This window comes from Mustela lutreola, chromosome 2 (genome assembly GCF_030435805.1).
Source record: "Mustela lutreola isolate mMusLut2 chromosome 2, mMusLut2.pri, whole genome shotgun sequence".
NCBI classification, from domain to species: domain Eukaryota; kingdom Metazoa; phylum Chordata; class Mammalia; order Carnivora; family Mustelidae; genus Mustela; species Mustela lutreola.
Genome location: NC_081291.1, coordinates 216,699,432 through 216,717,922, shown reverse-complemented (window position 1 = coordinate 216,717,922; position 18,491 = coordinate 216,699,432). Strand labels below are relative to the sequence as shown.

The window sequence follows — 18,491 nt, the reverse complement described above, 5'->3', positions numbered from 1 at the left end:
TATCTGTAGTATGAATTTCTAGCAGGCAGATTGCTGGGTTAAAGAGTATTCACAATTGACATTTTGATAGTTATTCCCAATTCGCTTTCCAAAAAATGACACCAATAGTATGATAGTACAACAAGGAATTTTTTTTTTTTTTTTTTTTTTTGTAGAGAAGTAATTGCCAACTCGGCTATCCGTACATGGAAAACCACCATGCTTTAAGCCTCATTTCCATCAAAGCCAGCTGATTTAGGCTGGGTCAAGCCAGGAAGAAGTTTACATATGCCCTTCTCTCTGCATTTCTCTTATGAAACTGTATATTTAAGATATGAGCAATTCCGAGTGGTTTTTACATTTTCTTTTCACTGTGGCCACCTGAATTTCACTTAGCCCAAGGCCGATTTGTTGTGTGTGTGCATTGTGGAAGGGGAGCAGTTTAGGGGTGCTGGCAAGGGGTCTCTGAGCCTTGCAGAGCTGCTAGGGTCCTGGGGTGAGCTGCAAACTGTGGGCTCAGAGGCTGGGACTCCCTGAGATGTGCTGTTCTTAGGATTTCCTTTCACTTTTCCAGTCATTCCATGTTTCACAGTCAAGATGCCCCTGTTCTTCAGCCCCTTTTGGCCTATGTTGTCCATTAGAAAATTATTAATGGGTTTAATTGGGCCATTGTCCTAGGGTTCCCACCTCTACAGCTGTACTTTCCAAGCTACTTGGGATGAAAGACTACTTTTTAAAAATTTCCAATTTGTTATGAACTAGTACTTTTGTAAAAGACTAGAAATACTGAATTACTAGAAAAATGAAATTAAAAAATACATACAAAATTCAAGTTCAATTTCTTCTTACATTTCACAGACATAAAATGACTTTGTTGTTTTGCTACGAAACTGTTTTGAAATGCTTAATCTCAGTTTCTGTTCTCATCTCATTGGTGATCTGTAACAGTTTGAGTACTGCTCTAATACACTTCTCCAGAAGCTTCTGTGAACTTCCTTTTGGCCCCAAACCTTTATTTTTTTTACTGGGAGAGTGATCTTCACCCAATAGGGGAAATCATCCAGGCTTTCAACCACAGAGGCCTTGGGTCAATTCCCAGCATTAACACCAGGCATGGGCTAAGCTCGGGGTCTAGTCCGATTGACCCGGGTTCCCCCTTCTCACCTGGCCTTTCTCATCATGGCTAGCAGTAATCATGTGTTTAGGGTGCCATGATCTCCTGACTTCAAATTAGAAGACATCATTTTCTTTCCTTCAGATTTTACTTTCTTGATTTAAGTCAAACATCAGCCTTGCTATTATCGTGTCTTCTCTATAACTCACTACAAACAGGAGAAATGTGAAATTTAGGGCTGTGAATAAAAGGGAAGCAATTGCACTTTTCCTATCAAGTCATTCAAACTTTTCAAATCACATTTTAAACAATTTTACACCTTGTGAGATACTTCGGGTAGGTCTTAATACAAGGGAAAAAATGAGCAGCAACCCCCCCAAAATGTGAGATTTTTAAGTCTTTTGTCTTTAAAAGAGGCGAACTATTACAATTTTAAGTACTTGGAGAAAAATAGTTTTCAGGTTGCCTTTGAAACCTGAAGCAGCAGATTAGAGCGACATCTAGTGGTCATTACTAATATGTACTGTAGTCCATCCATTATAAAACCGATTTCCCTTTGTTTTGAGCATTTTTTAATCTGGAGCATAGCTTATAATATATGGTGTATCATAGTTTAAAAGTTTTTTTTCTCACTGATACTTCTTACAGTTTTCTTAAGTTCATCAAAATATGAATGTCCATATGAAACTTTGTAGGACATTCATTCATTCAGTAATATTTATTGAATATTGAATTGTATCTGTATTGTATTGACTTACTGTATGTATTATATTCATTGCGCACATTTTAATTGCATTATATTTCAAAACTCTTCATTGTGATGTATAACGTAGGTCTTTCTCCTTTATGATACATTTATACATTGATATTAATCAGATCTAACTCCCTAAATTTAAAAATCTATTTTTGTCTAGACCCAGTAGTTCTCAACACTGGCTACATATTAAAATCGCCTGCAGAATTTTCTAAGTTCTAACTAGCCAAACCACACTTCTCAGAGATCTGAACTAACAGTATGATAGGTCTAGGGGTGAGGTCTAGGGATGAAGCCCACACATAAAGAATTTTTGCAAGCTTCCAGGTGCCTGGATGGCTCAGTGGGTTAAAGCCTCTGCCTTCAGCTCAGCTCATGATCCCGGGGTCCTGGGATCGAGCCCCGCATTGGGCTCTCTGCTCTGCAGGGGGCCTGCTTTCTCCTCTCTCTCTCTGCCTGCCTCTCTGACTACTTGTGATCTCTGTCAAATAAATAAATAAAATTTAAAAAAAAAAAAGAATTTTTGCAAGCTTCCAAACTTTATTTTTTAAGAATTTATTTATTTATTTGACAGAAAGAGAGAGAGACAGCAAGAGATGGAATACAAGCAAGGGGAGTCAGAGAGGGAGAAGCAGGCTTCTTGGTGAGCAGGGAGCCCAATATGGGGCTCGAACCCAGGACCCTGGGATCATGACCTGACCTGAGCCTAAGGCAGACGTGTAATGACTGAGCCGCCCAGGTGCCCCGAAAGCCGCCCAGGTGCCCCAGCCGCCCAGGTGCCCCGGGACTGACCCCTCGGCATACTACCAGGATGGCATAATGGCTCTTGACCTGGCTAGTGCAGGAGGAGAATGTGATACTGCATCAGACCAAACTTTTAATTTCCATTGTGTTGACTGAGAACTTGTTCCTTCATTCAAGTCAGATGTTTTCAAGATTAAATGGATTTTTTAATAGTTGAGAAACATTCAGTGTTTTGTTTTATAAACAAAGAGTAAACAACTCTTGTTTCTTACAAGAGTTATATTGTTATATATATTTCCTTACATATTATAATTCATATTATAATATGAATGCAAAGAAACTCTACGTATTAAAGGAATCATGGATAACCTTAAAGCCATGATATTCAAGAAAAAAATCCATTCCTGTAGACATCATCATTTAGTGTCTCATCAAATAATGTTACAACTTGCATTTGAGGTTTACACATTCATCCACACAATATTATTTGGAGTAAACACCAAGATGAGATCAGGAATGCCAATGAAGTATGAAACAGTGGCTATGAAATTTACAAGATGTCACAGTAATATAATTGTAACACACCATAATCCTCCCAAGTAATGTCTATCCACTAAGGGGGGAAGAAACATCTAAGGTATCATTTCCTCGGAATATTCTCTTCTTGGCTGAGAGTGAACCCTGTTAATTCCGGGACTGACCCCTCGGCATACTTCCAGGATGGCATAATGACTCTTGACCTGGCTAGTGCAGGAGGAGAATGTGATACTGCATCAGACCACAGCAGGGAAAACAATAGTGTTACATGGGAGACAGTGTGGAGAAGAAAGGATCCCATTCATTTCTGGGCCCTACCCCTTGCTAACGTTGTAATCTTGTGCAAGTCAGATCTGTTGTTTCCCCTCAATGCGAACTTGGGGTAACAGCACCGACTTCAGCTTCTGTGGCTACTAGAATTCGTATCTGTAAACCAGAACACATACTGGGCAGCTGCTGTGGTAGTGAGAGCTTACTGTTACTCGTGGTGGTTTATTCTTACTGCTTTTAGCTCATCACAGAAAGTCAAAACGTGGTCTGGCATAGTCGAGGCAGAAAAGGACCATTAACCCCTTCCAGCCTGCTGGTCCGGCCCCCATCGACTGAGGTAGACAAGGTTCAGACATGGGATTCATGTTTAAACAATAGCTGGGCCCCGTTAGGGGTCCTTAGGCTTCATCCATCACTGGGCTTTTTAAATTCATAGAACTCTTTTTTCTATCCAGTGTTCTCTCATGGCTGAGTAACAAAGTCCAAAACTATTCTCACTTTAGTCTTCCTCATCCCCCGAAGAACAACCTTTATCCAGGAACAGGAGTTGGCTGGGAGCCTGCTGTGTGAGCCCTGAAGTAGAGAGAAGCAGGGGTCCTGTAATTCAGGCCCAGGCTGCTGATAAGAGAGATTAACAGAGCGAGCAATAGCCACGGATTGCAATGGCCATGCTTGGGGCTGGGGCAGGAAGGCTGCCACACTGCAGGAAATATGGAAGGAAAGCAGTCAGAAGGCAATTTTCAAGTATGAAGTGTGGGGCACTGAAGTCCATAGGTTCCAACTCAGTTCGCCAGTCTAAGCCCCAAATGTACCAGATTCTACCCCATACCCACACCTTTGTGCATGGTCCTCCCTGAGTCAGATGACGGTGGCCATATCCTAAAAGTCCCAATTACGTTCTGATTGGATCTTAAACTGTTTCTGTCCCTCAAACTAGTGAATCTCAATCACGCTTTTCAGGTTTACGAAAAGAATCATATGGACAGAAACTCTCTGCAGACATGTCAGTATAAGCCTGCAGATCTCCTCACGTTTCATTTTGCTAATACGAGCTGGACAGGTCATGCAAACAGGGGCTAGCCTTAGGGCAAATCTTCCAGCCCACAGCCAAACTCGTTTTCTTCTTCTTCAAGGCAGAGAAACAAGGTCCAGGCCGGCGTAGGTCATCACCAGGCAGAGAGCGCTCCCATCACTGAGAAAACACGGCGCTGAGTCGCAAGCCTTGGTCTCCCTTGATGAGCTGGGCCACCTTGGGCCACTCAGTTAACTTCTCTGTATTTGTTTTCTCATTATCACATGAGATCTAATAACACCCATCACACAGAGTTTTGTGTGGGTTAAATGAAGCGGTGTAAATGTAACAGCTAGCACAGTGGTGAAGGTTGGGCTATTATTAAAATGTAACATGGCATCTACTGGAGCATTTTTTAAATTTAAAAAAAATTTTTTTTTCATTTTTGATTTGGCAGACAGATCACAAGTAGGCAGAGAGAGAGAGGAAGGGAAACAGGCTCCCTGCTGAGCAGAGAGCCTGATGTGGGGCTCCATCCCAGGACCCTGGGATCATGAGCTGAAGGCAGAGGCTTTAACCCACTGAGCCACCCAGGCGCCCCCATCTACTGGAGCTTGAAAGCAAACATCAAGAGGACCAGCAATTTACTAGTGAAAGCTGGTTGAATTTTTACAAAGAATAGGAAACAGGTAAGCCAAACTGGAGCTTAAGAAAAGGGATTACATCTCCTTCTTCGAAAATAATGCTTTGGGCCCTGTTGGAGGGGAGGCCGTGGCTGGAGGTATCCCTCCATCCCGAGGCATCACTGGGCTGCAGGAACAGGTCGGACCTCGGCTTAGCTCTCAGCCAGGAAGGAAGGTGTGGGGACGCACGACTCAGCGCTCCCACCATTTCCTTTCATGTGCCTGCCCTCGACTTCTGTCAGACCTGGTGCTGGACTCCTGCATAGGGGCTGTGCGCTAACTTGCAATAAATAGACTAAAAAGGGGGAACTTTGCAACTAAGCCAAGTCAAACACCACTGTGAAAACCTATCCTGAGTTGCCCCGAGGTGTTTCCAAAAGCAAAGCAAACATTATAAATGAACAGCATTCTCTAATTCTCCTCCTTGGGGGAAACCAGTGTAGGAAGACAGGTAGACTCTGTTTGCAGCTGGGACAGGCTTCAGGCTCAACACCGCCCATGGGGTCACTCCAGAGTCCCCCAGATCTTCTCCACCAGCCACCTGATTTTGTGAGACTGTCGTTCCGCACCAGAAGACTATCATGGTCCTTGACGTGACTGGTCACCTAGGAAGCAATAAGCCGTTTTTTGGCTTTGCCCTGGCTGAGTCTGTGAGCTTTAAGTCACTAGTTTGTCCTTGAATCCGCTAGGATATCTAAAATCAATATTTGTTGTCTATATGTCTAGATCCATGACCCTCAGCTTTACCCTCAGCTTTACCCTCGGCCCCCCCAGAGGGGGCCGGAGCTGGTGGAAAAACATCAACCCCCAGACCCACCTCTTGAAATTCTGGTTCAGTAGGTCTGGGTCAGGGCTCTGGAACCCAGCAGCCGTGCAGATGCTAATACAGGCAGCCCTCAGGTCCACCCTTAGAACTCAAAACACATATAAAACAGCTTGATTTTATCCCCAGTCGTACTGTGTTAAGATCATACACTGACTCAAACCCCAGTGAGTAATTCTTTCTAGGAACCCAGGCTCATAAAGCAAAATGGCTTCAATCTGACTCATTTGAAGGGAAAACTTCTTGAGGGTTCTCAGCGCTTGGAGTGGGCTGTGAGGCCAGAAACAGGTCTATTAGGGTCTCAGCCTTCAAGAAGCCTAAAATGTAGCTGGGGCGATGGCTTTTGAGTGGAACACCTGCGAACAGGAGAGTCAGGGCGTGGCGCAGGGACGGAGGGACCTCCGCCGGATCACTGCTCCTGGGTCCTGGAAACAGAGGCTATGTCAGTGCAGCCCCAAGGTGCCCGGGAGAGACGGCAGGGGATCCCACGCAATGGGCCACGCACGTGTGAACTGAGACCTACTGTGTGCCAGTGACACAGCAGACAGACGCGCACAGTGAGTGGAGAGGAACGATTGGAAGGAGCGAGGACAGGAGCCACGAGACCAGGTGTGGTGGCCGCAGGGCAGAGGAGATACAGGGCGTGGGAACGCATGGGCGGTAGGGGACGCACCTTGTGGGGCGGCGGGGGGGGGGGGATGTTGAAAATGGAGGTAGAGGAGTCTGGTCCTAACGACAGGGGTAGAGGGGAATGGATTTCTTCGCTGGGGCATAACGTTCAGAGAAGGGCTGTAAGGCTGGGAACTCCCATGGGTGACGTCCTTGGGATTCCGAGTTCTGGAGACTTCAGTGTGTGCAGAATGAGGGTACGCTATGTTGAACAGTGTCCCCCTCCCCAAACTCATGTCCTTCCTAGATTCCCAGAATGTGACCTTATTTAGAAATAGGGCCATAGAGTTAAGACAAGATCATACCCGAGGAAGGTGACCTCTGAATCCAGTATGACTGGTGTCCTTCTAAGAAGAAGAGAAAAGACACAGACACAGACACAGACACAGAGGGATGATGAGGGAAGCAGAGATCAGGGTGATGCTTCTGCAACCCAAGGAGGGCCAGTGATTGAGGGCAACCCCCTGAGCCCCCCTGAGGAATCAACCTGCTGACACCTTGATTTGGGACTTGTAGCCTCCTGAGTATCAGAGAACAAATTTCTGTTGTTTGAAGGCATGCAGATTGTGGGTGTTGGCTCCTGCCCCCCTCCCCCAGGAAGCCAGGAAGGGGCGTAGGGGATGGGGCTTGAGGAAGAAGAGAAAGTGAGGGCACCCTCGGGAGTGAAGGATGGCTGGGCAGTGGCTCAGCAGAGGAACCTGAGCAAGGAAGCCGGCAGGAAGCCCTGCCTGCCTCCCTCCAGCCCCATCCACAGAAGACAGGGGGCAGAGTCCTCCCAGGAGGCAGCCTGCAGACAGACGGCTTGCCCCTCGGCGCCCCTGCACATCTTCCTAGTTCCTGTTCCACGCGTTTCCTAAACAGATACCACCGCAGCCACATGCTTCGTTCCTAAAGGTTTCTGAGCCTCCTCCGGAAATTAAAGGATTTTTCTGGTTATTAAATGTGTACCAAATGATTGTTAAGAGCAGGTCTTGTTTTTCCATTTAAGTATTGGGTCGTTTCAAAGAGAAAACACAATGCCCCCATTTTCCTCACTAAATTATAGCCCTGGACTTCCCCCTATAAATTCAAAATTGGAGAAGGCTGAGGGCAGAATGGCCCCATTCACACAATAACTCCAAAGGATAGCTTTCCCGCGAGTTGCGGGCTTCTGTGCTCCCCACCCCCAACCCGTGTGTGAAGTCACTTACCACTCGCCATCATTGATATCATGTCGCTCTGCCTCCTGCCCTCTGTGAAGTTTCCTAAAAACAACCGTACAAAGGTTTCTCTTCTGTCCTATCAGGGCGGCTCATGCACGTGGAAACTGAAAATTGGTTTCTAAAAACGGGGGGGGGGGGCCTCACCCGTTGGCCGGATTGCAAAAGGACATCCCCGTCTGGGTGGCTGAGTCCAAAAAATATTTCAGTGCTGAGTAAGTCAGTCACTTAGGAGGAAAGGACGTGACCCCGGGACAGGGACTGGGGCTTGGAGAGCGGAGCCCTGGTTGGGTTTCAGCTTCCCGCGAGGACCCCACGGGCACCGAGCCCGCGTGGCACCGGAGGGCGCGGCAAGCCCGGTCCCGCTCCAGAACCAGGGATCCTTGGTCATCTCTGCCTTGGAGCTCAAGGATTCTGCTCCAGGGGCTCCCGCCTGACGGTGGGCTGCCTTGCGGGCCTGTCTTGCCTGCCGCTGTCAGTCTCTTCCAGACACGGCTCATCCTCATAACCCAGCTGGTGAGCTTCAGGGCACATACCTCATCCGAGACTGGAAACCTCATGTTATCCCACCAGCCCGCCGCCAAGCAGCTTCTGCCGTCTGCTGTCCTCCAGGTCTTGGATAACTAAACCCAGACAGGAGATGGAAGACAAAATTCTGGGTAGAAGGAAAAGCGCACGTTTCATCCCTCCGGACCAGAGAGAAGGCATGATTATTATCATGTCATGTTTTTCCCTTTGCTCTCCACTCACCTTTGTCCCTGCGCACAAAGGCATTCCCCCCTTGCCAACAAGGTCACTGCCAGGGGTTGAGACCAAAGACGGACCCCCTTGGAGCCCCATCGCATCCTCCGTTTGCTTCAAAGCTACCCTGAAATCGGCAAAGGAAATGGAACCACGAGGCTGCCCCAGCGATTGCGCCCCTGCAATAATTGGAAGCCGCGAGCCGCAGCTCTGGGGTGCGGCTCGGTCCCTCAGCCCTTGCAGGGTGGCTCATGCAGGTGTCCGGGGCGGGGATCCTGGTGGAGGCCATGAAGGTGACAGCTGGGACCTGCAGGGGGAACAGAGTCGCAGTTACACAGCGATGAAATACGGAGTGACTTCTCGGCGTCGATCCGGCTTCCTGGGCTGAGGGCTTGAAGAGGATTTATGTGAAGCCTTTGAAGTTAGCTACTCTCACAGCTCTTGGCCGGCCTGCTTGAGTTTGCGGAAAGATAGGAGTTGTTGGAGATAGGAAAGAGCAATCTGACAGAAGAGAAAAGAAAACAGACTTGGGGCTGCTTCCTTCAGGGAGGCAAAGGCAGCCTGTGTGCCGTGTGTCTCTTTCCTTCGCCGTCCGGCTTGCTCCTCCAGCCGCGGGAGGCAGCCCTGCGGGATGCTGAGTTTGCTCTTAGGGCTCCAGACCAGGTGACTTCCAGCAGGAAGGGCGAGCAAGGGACGCTTCCCGGAGATGCCCTGCCACCTCCACCTAAATCTGGAGGCATCTGTCCTCAGGAGAAAGGCTTTTAAATGCACTTAGACTTAGATAGAGCACAGTCCTTCGGAAACCCCAATTTTGATGACATGGGGTTTTGGGGTTTTGGTCGTTGTTGTTTGTGTTTTCAGGTTCCTAGGACTGCCAGAAATAAGTGCCACAGATTGAGTGATTTAAAAAACCGAAATTTATTCTCTCAATTTTGGAGGTTAGAAGTCCAAAAGGAAGTTGTCAGCAGGGCCGCGCTCCCTCTGATGGCTCTGGGGGAGGATCCTTCCCTGCGTCTTCCCGCTCCCGGCCGGCCGTTGCAGCAGACCTGCCAGCCCTTGGCGTGTGGCGGCACCGCTCCGGCCTCTGCCCCTGGCGTTACATGGTCTTCCCTCCGCGTGTCTTTTTGGGAAGGACCACCAGCCAGACTGGACCAGTGCCCACCCATACGGCTTCATTTTGCCTTCTTGCCTCTTTAAAGGCGCTGTCTCCAAACCCAGTCACATTCTGAGGTCCTGGGGGCTGGGACTTCAACAGAGGAACTGCAGCCGGGGCATAGGGAAGCCCCCAGTCCCCACGCGGAGGTGACAGATCTCCCATCCAGTCATGTACTGACTGGCCTTTTCTACCAAGAAGCTATATTGGTCTTGATACTGATAGGTACCCGGTCGGGGAAGCATGGGCTGGCTTTGCCCTCTGAGCATCCAGTTGATGTCCTTGTGAACGCAAGGGACTGAGAGACGAGGCATAGGAGCTCTCATGTGCGACCAAGCCACTTTGGAGATCCCCCAATGTCTGGTGGGATGCCCACTCCATCCCTGGCCAAGGTGGGCTCCTTCCAGCCATTGACTCCCAGCCGGGCTTTCGGCTACATGCTGTACCTGCTTTGGGGACATGTGAGGATCCCCAGGACACCTGCAGGCCTCAGAGGAGGTGAAGGGAGCCAGGAATCCCGACTTGAGCTCACTCATCCCACCTTTCTGTGACCATGCTTCACTCCCCGACACCCAGGCATCCCCGTGTGGGGATGGGGTTAACTCCTCCAAGGATCCAAACAGGGAGCAGAAGAAAAGCCCATTTTCTTTGGGTTACCCCCAGAACATTCAGTTTGGCGGAGATTGGCACAAGCAGATATGATCACCAACTTTCCCTTCTTTGGTCTTCCTTATCCTTGTTCACCAGGGCTGGAAAGAACTGAGGTTCCCCTGTTCCTCGGGGCAGAAACTTGTATGCAATGTCTTGAGTTTTCTAGATTATAAGAATTTCAGATATTGAATCTCTAGGCCTCAATCCTTATATGGTGATAGGAGCTAAAGGAATTTCTAAAATTATCTCTGGCCATTCAACGCCTGATTTTTAAGAACACTGACTTGCTGAGAACATAAAATCCTATGTTGAGTATCAAAAGTAGAAAACCTAGTATCTTGCTAGTTTTTCTCCATGTCATGCCTTCCGGGACAGCCGGGAGATCAGCCCTTTCTACCCACAGACCCTCCAGCTCAGCCAGGACTCCTAGGGTGCCCCACCACTCTGTGGAGCTGACCCCAAGACCAGGAGGATAGGACAGAGCCTCTGACCAACAGCTTGCTCTCGAGCCGCCTTCTTTCCTCCTTGGGGATCAGGAGCAGCTAGTGGGCATCTGGCGATCTCCTCACAGGTAGCAAGACAAAAACCAGCTGACCAAAACACCGGCTCAATATGGATTCTTTCAAGATCAGTTCTTCCCACTCCAGGACCTCGGCTCCTAACTTAAGGGCCAAGAATGTCACCAAGTTCTCCTTGGTTCTAATATGCCCCATCTCTCTCAGCCTAAACAGCTCCCAGCAGAAGGGGGGGAGGCTGTATGCATTTTCTGTAACTGCTATAATAAATCACCACAAATCAGGAGACCCCCCCAAACCACAGAACTTGATTCTCTCACAGTTCTGGAGGCCAGAAGAGTGAAATCAAGATGTCATCAAGGCTATGTTCCCTGAAGGCTCCAAAGGCTGTAGGGGAGGATCCTTTTTTTAGCTCTTCCAGCCTCTGGAGGCACTTGGCACCCCATAGCATTCCTTGGTTTGTGGCTGAATCACCCCAGGCTCTGGCTCATCTTTATATGGCCTTCTTCTCGCCTCTCCTCTTGTTCCTCTTCTCCTCTTACAAGGAGAAGCCATTGGATTGACAGCCCCCCCCCCAATCCAGTATGACCTCCTCTTCATTACATCTACAAAGACCTTGCTTCCAAATAAGGCCACAAATCAGGTTCCAGGTGGATATGAGTTTTGGGGTGCAGGGACACTACCCAACCCACTGCAGAGACTCGTGGGTCAGTACTTCCTAATATTGTTCTCACTCTGGTGGTGAAACCCCAAGCACAGAGTGAGTGTTCAGGAAGGGAAAGGTGCCTGACCGTTCTCCCAAAATGTACCATACTTATCTGAAAGCTGTACAGGTTTTCATAATAGCCTCACACATGCCTTCCAAAGGTAACAGCTCCTGCAAATATTGGCCTGCAGTGTTTGCTCCGGGCTCACCCACGCTCCCCCTTTCTGAAGCAGCCCCCCCTTCCCATGGTCATTTATGCCTATTTGCCTATTTGTTTATACCCTTTCTTGTTCCAAAAGGGATTTCAGGCAGATGGTTTTTATTACCGGGCTAAATGAATACAGCAAGATCCTGTAGCAAATACAGTGTTCTCCGCAAACATAAATTTCCATGAAACCAACATGAAAAAAACCCCAAAGCACTTGAAAATTAAAATGATGGTGTTAAGTTTGACATCGGGCTCCTTTCTTATTTTCGTCGACTCTCTGAAACAGAGTGCATTCCTTGCTGCTCTGCGTTTGCAAACTCTGTGTGTTCTTTCTTGTTTTCTGGTTAACCTCTTCGTGGAAGAGGCCTCTGGTCAGGGAGGGAGATTCTGGATCACTAAGAGCTGAAGGTAGAGATTCAAGGGCCTCATTTTAGGGCACACACTTCAGAAGGGAGATTGAGTAAGGTCCGTCAGGGCACATGCAAACGTCACTCTGTGCTTCTCAAACTGAATATTGAGAATATTCCTGTCCCTTTGGAAAGGGTCCTGATGGTGTCTGAGTGTGTCTTGAGAACCCGATTTTCCCATCCACATGCTGCCTGATCCGTGGCAGCTGAGATATTTGTGAACAGTTTCCATCTGGGCCCCAGCAAAGCCGTGCTGGTCACTCAGCCCCAACGAACATTAGCCAGGACCGGAACAGAGAGCAAGGCCTTTCTGAGAATCCTGCTTGAGCCCTGTTCTTGTTCACTCAACAAACCTTGATGGAGCCTTCCGTGCCGGCCTGCAGGGCTCTGCCCTGAGCCCACTTTGCTCATCACCGAGGCCTTTTCCGAAGGCTTGAGAGAGGGCGGGGGCAGCTCCCAGCTGGCAGCCTGTGGAGGAAAGAACTGAAGCTTGGGTTGGAGGCCCAGATTTTTCTAGGACCAGCTGCGAAGACTGGACAGGATGCCTAAACTTGATAACAGATGCCTCACAGAGCCGTCTGTAGGGTTAGATAATAGTTTGCGCGCAAGCACTCGGTAAATTAGACGGTGTGGGGAACCCAGAGGTGTGGCACCAACGTCATCCGACTGTCTGCGCGTGGGGAGGGTAACAATTAGGAGTCTGGCACAGGTGAGGCCTTTGTTCAGAATGGCAGGCGGAAGACGTGGCAATCTTCACTGATCCCACCCGGCCGTGGGCTCCCCACCAGGTCCTGCAAAGGGCTGCAAGGCCCACCCGACCTGTACCAGGCTGAGCAGGCCTTCCCACAGTGCCTCCTCGAGGAAAGGAGGACTCACTGCAGGGAGGCCCCTGTTTCCCGGCCTTAAATCCTCCAACAGTCCTCCAACCTCCCAGGCGGGCCAGGGTCTGGATCTGGCATTTGGCTCTCAGAATTATCTAGAACAGGGATAAGAGGACAGAGCTGTCCCGGTTCATATCTGAGAACCTTTATCCCAATGAAACTCCTTTCCCATAAACTAACGAACTCCTCCAAGACCACACGGAATGGGGTGGCCCCACACGGAATGGCAAAGACAAGACACACATCTTATGTGTATGTGTGTGTTTGTTTTTTACTGTGGTAAAATACAAAGAACATCCAACTTACCATTTTGATCATTTTTAAGTGTACAGTTCGGTGGCATCAAGTACATTCACATTGTTATGGAACAATCACCACCAACTGTCTCCAGAACTTGTTCAGCATCAGAAACTCAGTCCCACTAAACACCAACTCCCCGTTCCCCCTCCCCAGGCCCCAGTATCTGTCCTGCTACTTTCTGTCTCTATGAATCAGACTCCTCTAGGGACCGACCTTCCTTAAGTAGAATCATGTAATATTGACTCTTGTGACTGGCTTATTTGACTGAGCATAATGTCGTCAAGGTTCACCTGTGCTGTAGCACGTGTCACAATTTCATTCCTTTCTAAGGCTAAACAATACTCCACTGTTTGGAGGGACCTTATTTTGCTTATTCATTCGTCTGTCAGTGGACATGTGGGCTCTTTCCACCTTTCGGCTACTGTGAATAATGCTGGAATGAAATGGGCGTAGAAATGTCTGTTTGAGTTTCCAATTTCAATTCTTGTGGCCTCTTAGTATTTAAGCCATAATTCTTCCGTGGTCACTACGTATCAGATGATCTCTGGGCACGTGGGCTGTGGCGTTCCTGGTATCTATCTCACCTAACAAGTTAAATCTTCCTGTGTCCACAGTATAAAAGAGCCATTAGCAAATACAAGATCACATTGAAATACGTGTTGCTGAGACTGCGGTCAGCTGCATTAGGGGCACCAGATTAATAAAAGGGAGGTCATGTCTCCCAGACGGGTTGTTTAAATTTCAGAAACTTCCCATCTCCTACCAAGAGACCAGCCTTAGCCAACATATCGATGTTCAGACAGCACCAGAGAAGCCCTGCTTGAACTAAAATCTACCTCGTCTTCTAGGATAAAAGCATGAATAAGATCCTATTTAATTCATTTCTCCATGGTCTTCCCTGTTAAATACATTTGCCATCAGTTCACTTGTCTATTTCCTACTTGGAAATGTACCCGCTAAATTTTTTCCAACACTCTTTCGAGGTAGACTACAAAGCACTATTAACCCTAGCTATTTCTGTAGGATTCTTTCAAGAAACGGGCAAATGCTGTGATTTACAGTTGATAGGAAATGAGGGGTTCCCCTCGATGCGGTTGCATGGCTTCCAGATAATTACTCGGTTTGCCTTTGTTGTCACTTTGTTGCCATTTAACTCAGGGTGAGAGGGTCCTGAGGCAGCCAAGGCAGAAGCTTCAGAAAACAAAGCAAAGTGTAAGATTAGGACGGCATCTTGCTTTTGCTCTGTATTTGGAAATGAACTTCACTGATACAGCACCTTCTGCTCTATTGATCTAGCCGACATTCAGGTATCAATGCTGCCAGCTGAGACTTCCTGGTCCTAATGAAAATCACAGTCTCATCCCACAGCATAGAAATCGTAAGAAGTACCTGGTGAGCCACAGATACCCCCAGCTGTGATGGGTTGAGTCCTGTCCCCCCAAAAAAGATGTTTAAGTCCTAATTCTGGTACCTGGGAAGGGGACCTTATTTGAAAATAGGGTTTTTGCAGATATAATCAAGTGAAGACAAGGTCATTGAGCCCTCATTCAATACGTCTGGTGTCCTCATAAGAGGAAAATGCCCGGTGAAGAGAGGGACCCAGAGGCCAGAAGCCAAGTGAAGACAGAAGCAGAGATTGGAGTAAAACAAGCTGCAGGCAGAGCAGGGCTAGGATGGCGAGCCACACTGGAAGCTGGGAGAGGCAAGGAGGGATCCTACCCGAACGCTCTGGAGCGTGGCCCTGCTGCAACCTGGATTTTGGCCTCCTCCAGAATTGAGAGAGTAAATTTCTAGTATCTTTTCTCCCAAATGGCCCCAGGGCCCCTAATTCTGAAGTAGACTGTGGCTGGACCTGATGGTCTGGTATGCACCCCCCCCCCGCCTCCCCATGAAGGGCCAGTGAGTCCCTGGTCATCCTCAGGAGAGAGACCAGACTGCCCAGTCCTCTAATGGATACATGGATACACACCTGTCCCTGCCCCGCTCAGCCCACTGTGGGGTGGTAAGGATGCGAGGCTGGTTGTTTCCTTGTTGCAACTGGGCTTCTCTTCACCCCCGAGCTGACAGCAGGCAGGCAAGGAGCAGCCTCCACCTCGCCGGTCCCTCTATAGGTTACAACATCATCGATGCCAGGACTCCAGACCAGCCCCTGACCAGCCTGGTGCCCACAAGAGCCCTCTCTGTGAGGGGGCAGCAAAAACTCTCCTTCAGTGATGGCAGCATGGCAGCTGCCAGCTGATGTTGGGGATGTGATGTATACAGTGATATGAGCCCAGACACTGAGGCCAATCTGCCTGGGTTCAAGTCCTGCCTCTGCCCTTAGAGCTGGGTGACCCTGGGCAGGTCATTTCTCTTCCTGGAGCCTCCATCTCCCCACCCATAAAATGGTATAAATAGTAGTACCTAAAGCAAAGGGCTATTTTAAGGGTTAAGTAAGTAAATATATGTAATGTGCTTAAAACCACAAACAGCACACAATGAGTGCTATGTTAGTGTTTGGTATCATTTTACTATTGTTATTACTGATACGAGGAATCCACCAAGGTCAGACCTCTGCCAAGTTAAAATGAAATCTGAAACAGAGGTTTCCATGGGAGTTTCGTGGCTTCGATTGGATATGCTGTCAATAAATTGAGCAAGGTCAAGCTTTCAATGGCCTTTAGCCCAAGAAGAGAGCCAAGACTCTGCTAACTGCAGACTCAAGTTGCCTGCTTGTGTGTTACTCAAATCAAAAGGAGCCCAAAACAGAAACCCCCAAAACACAGGCCTCCTTCATATATAACCTCCCTTTCATTAAATTGTTCATTCAACAAACTTTTTACCAACTCCCTAATGTCTGTCAGACCTTAGCCCAGCTCTCTGAGAAGTCAGAAAACGAATCAAGCTTCAAACACAAGCTGAGAGAATAAAGGTGATAGAATCGTCCATCATCTGTTGTCCATCCGTCCATCCATCCGTCCATCCATCCGTCCATGCGTCCGTCCATGCATCCATCTATCCGTGCATCTGTCCATCCATCTAATCTGAAGTATCTCCTAGCTTCTATCATATCTGCAAGGACAGAAGTCACCAGTCAATGGAGTGACTTTAGGAGTATTAGAAAATGCTCAAAACCTTCCTCTTCCGATCCGCCTTTGTACCCTGACTGGTGTTTGAAATTTCACGATTAAACCTTTATCCTTTAGACTTAAAAATACCTCCTGGGCGGGATCAAGTGTTAAGAATCCAAGAGTGGGCTTTGATGGCAGGTAGGGGAGACGAGGATGAGGGTCTCGGCTGTTTGGAAAGGAGGGGCCGAGCCCCCAAGCCTAACCTCCCTGTCTGCCGACTGTCGCTCGGGCAGCAGGCTCTGTGTGCCCGCACCCCCCACCCACTGAGGGGGCAAGGGCAGTGTCTATCTTGCTCACCAAGCCCCCTGTTGCTCACATAGGTTTGAGCTCAATCAATCAATCAGTCAATAAATTGATGAACCTGTGTCTTCATCCTCTCGCCCAGGAAAGGCTCGTTTGGTCCATCAGGAGCCATAGGCCAGGGCCATGGGCCTCGGAGTTTTCACACTTCAGCCCAGAACAGGAATGAATTGCTTCAGAGAAAATCGATATTAACAAAGGTTTAACAAAAGTCTATAAAGCATAGGGGCGCCTGGGTGGCTCCGTCAGTTAAGCGTCAGCCTTTGGCTCAGGTCATGATCCCAGGGCGGGGATCCTACTGCTCTTTCTCTCTTTCTCTCTCTGTCAAATAAATAAACAAAAGCTTTTTAAAAATGGAAATTTTTAAAAAGTCTACAAAACATAACATTCTGTGCACTTTGTTCTTTGGTAAATGTAGTATTTATAAAAACATAATCTTTTGAAACTATTTGGGGTTCACATTTTGTCTGTCTGTGCAGGGTTTCCCAAATATACAGAATCAGTGCCAAGATATCGAAGACAGTTGTAAATTAAATGTATTACTCGTAGCCAAATCACCCCCAAAGACAAAAGGATAAAAACCATCCCCCCAAACTCCCAGCATAAAATTACAGATGGTGCGGGTGCGTTTTACTGTAGATGATATTCACTGGGCAGAAGAGGTTCGGGTCCTGGGAGGGCTCAGAACTGAAGATGGTTTTGTTTACAACAGTTACTTCTCGAGAAGAGATTTTAAAAAGAAGCTGTGTGGATTTGGTTGTGGGTCAGTTCTCGGTCAGTAATAATGTAACAGACCCGTCTGAACTGCTCCAAGCTCCCAGCGCTTCCACAAGACGCCCTCTGCTCTCACCTTCCCATTGCCAGCGACACGGAGGCCAGACTCTGGTCCCTGCTCAGAGCCATTTGCCCCCGTGGCCGAGCTCCTTCGTTGTCGCTGAGTACCCACCAAAGCCATGCGGACCGAGGACTGCAGTGAAGAGAACACAGGGGCCCAAGTCCCCGCCCTTGGAGCATCATGATGGAATCCGTGAGAAAGGGACAGACACACGAGTCTAGCTAAATTCTGGATCCCAGAACGCCCAGCACAGCCCCGTTCCCTTGGGTGCTGTCCTACCTTCCGGGATTATGCCCAGTCCCCTCAGGCTCTCCAGGCAAATGTCTCATAGATCCCAAGAAAGCCGCCTTCTTCTTTTGGCACCGGCTGCAGACTTTGCCTTGTCCCTTATCTCCAACTCAAAGCAAACCGTCCCTCCTTCCACACGGGCCCCACGACCCACTCCGTCCCATACTCTACCGGCAGACATCACCTAACTGCCTATATCTGCAACTGCGGCTGAAAAAATAAAACGCGGTTGCATGTTGGCCAAAATTCGATGGCTTGTGTCCAGAGCACAGCGGCCTGCAAGTTGAGAAACTCTTGGGTCGCTCAATTTGATAAAAGTCCCAGGCGGCACGGGAACCACTGCCAGCTGACCGGCCCCGGGGATGGTGGGTGGTCAGGGCCACAGGAGGGGCTGGATCATGGGCAGGCATCGGGCTGTTTGCAGGAGCGACTTGAGTACGGACACCAAGGAGGAGCGCACAGGCCAGGGGCCCGGCGCAGGGAGCGCAGGCAGGTGGCCTGGCTGACAGTGGGTGGACCTCGGCGCTTGGCGGGCCAGTCAAGGCTTTCTGCCGGCCGCCCTGGAGAGTCACTGGAGGGTGTTTTAGGGAGGAGATGACTATGTTCAGATAC

General features: G+C 48.6%; 1 protein-coding gene and 1 long non-coding RNA gene across 4 annotated transcripts in view; one reads left to right on the top strand and one right to left on the bottom strand.

Moving 5' to 3' along the window:
• Positions 1-18,491, top strand: part of CLDN14 (claudin 14) — a 59,844-nt gene that overhangs the window by 28,431 nt on the left and 12,922 nt on the right. The gene's annotated exons all lie outside the window — the stretch shown is intronic.
• Positions 29-18,435, bottom strand: LOC131825359 (uncharacterized). Of its 2 annotated transcripts, XR_009351226.1 has the most exons (5): positions 17,871-18,435; positions 8,535-8,832; positions 8,321-8,407; positions 7,776-7,829; positions 29-5,698 (listed from the first exon to the last, which is right to left on the bottom strand). It is a non-coding gene; the product is annotated as an uncharacterized LOC131825359 (long non-coding RNA). The 2 variants fall into 2 exon arrangements; XR_009351225.1 differs by lacking the exon at positions 7,776-7,829.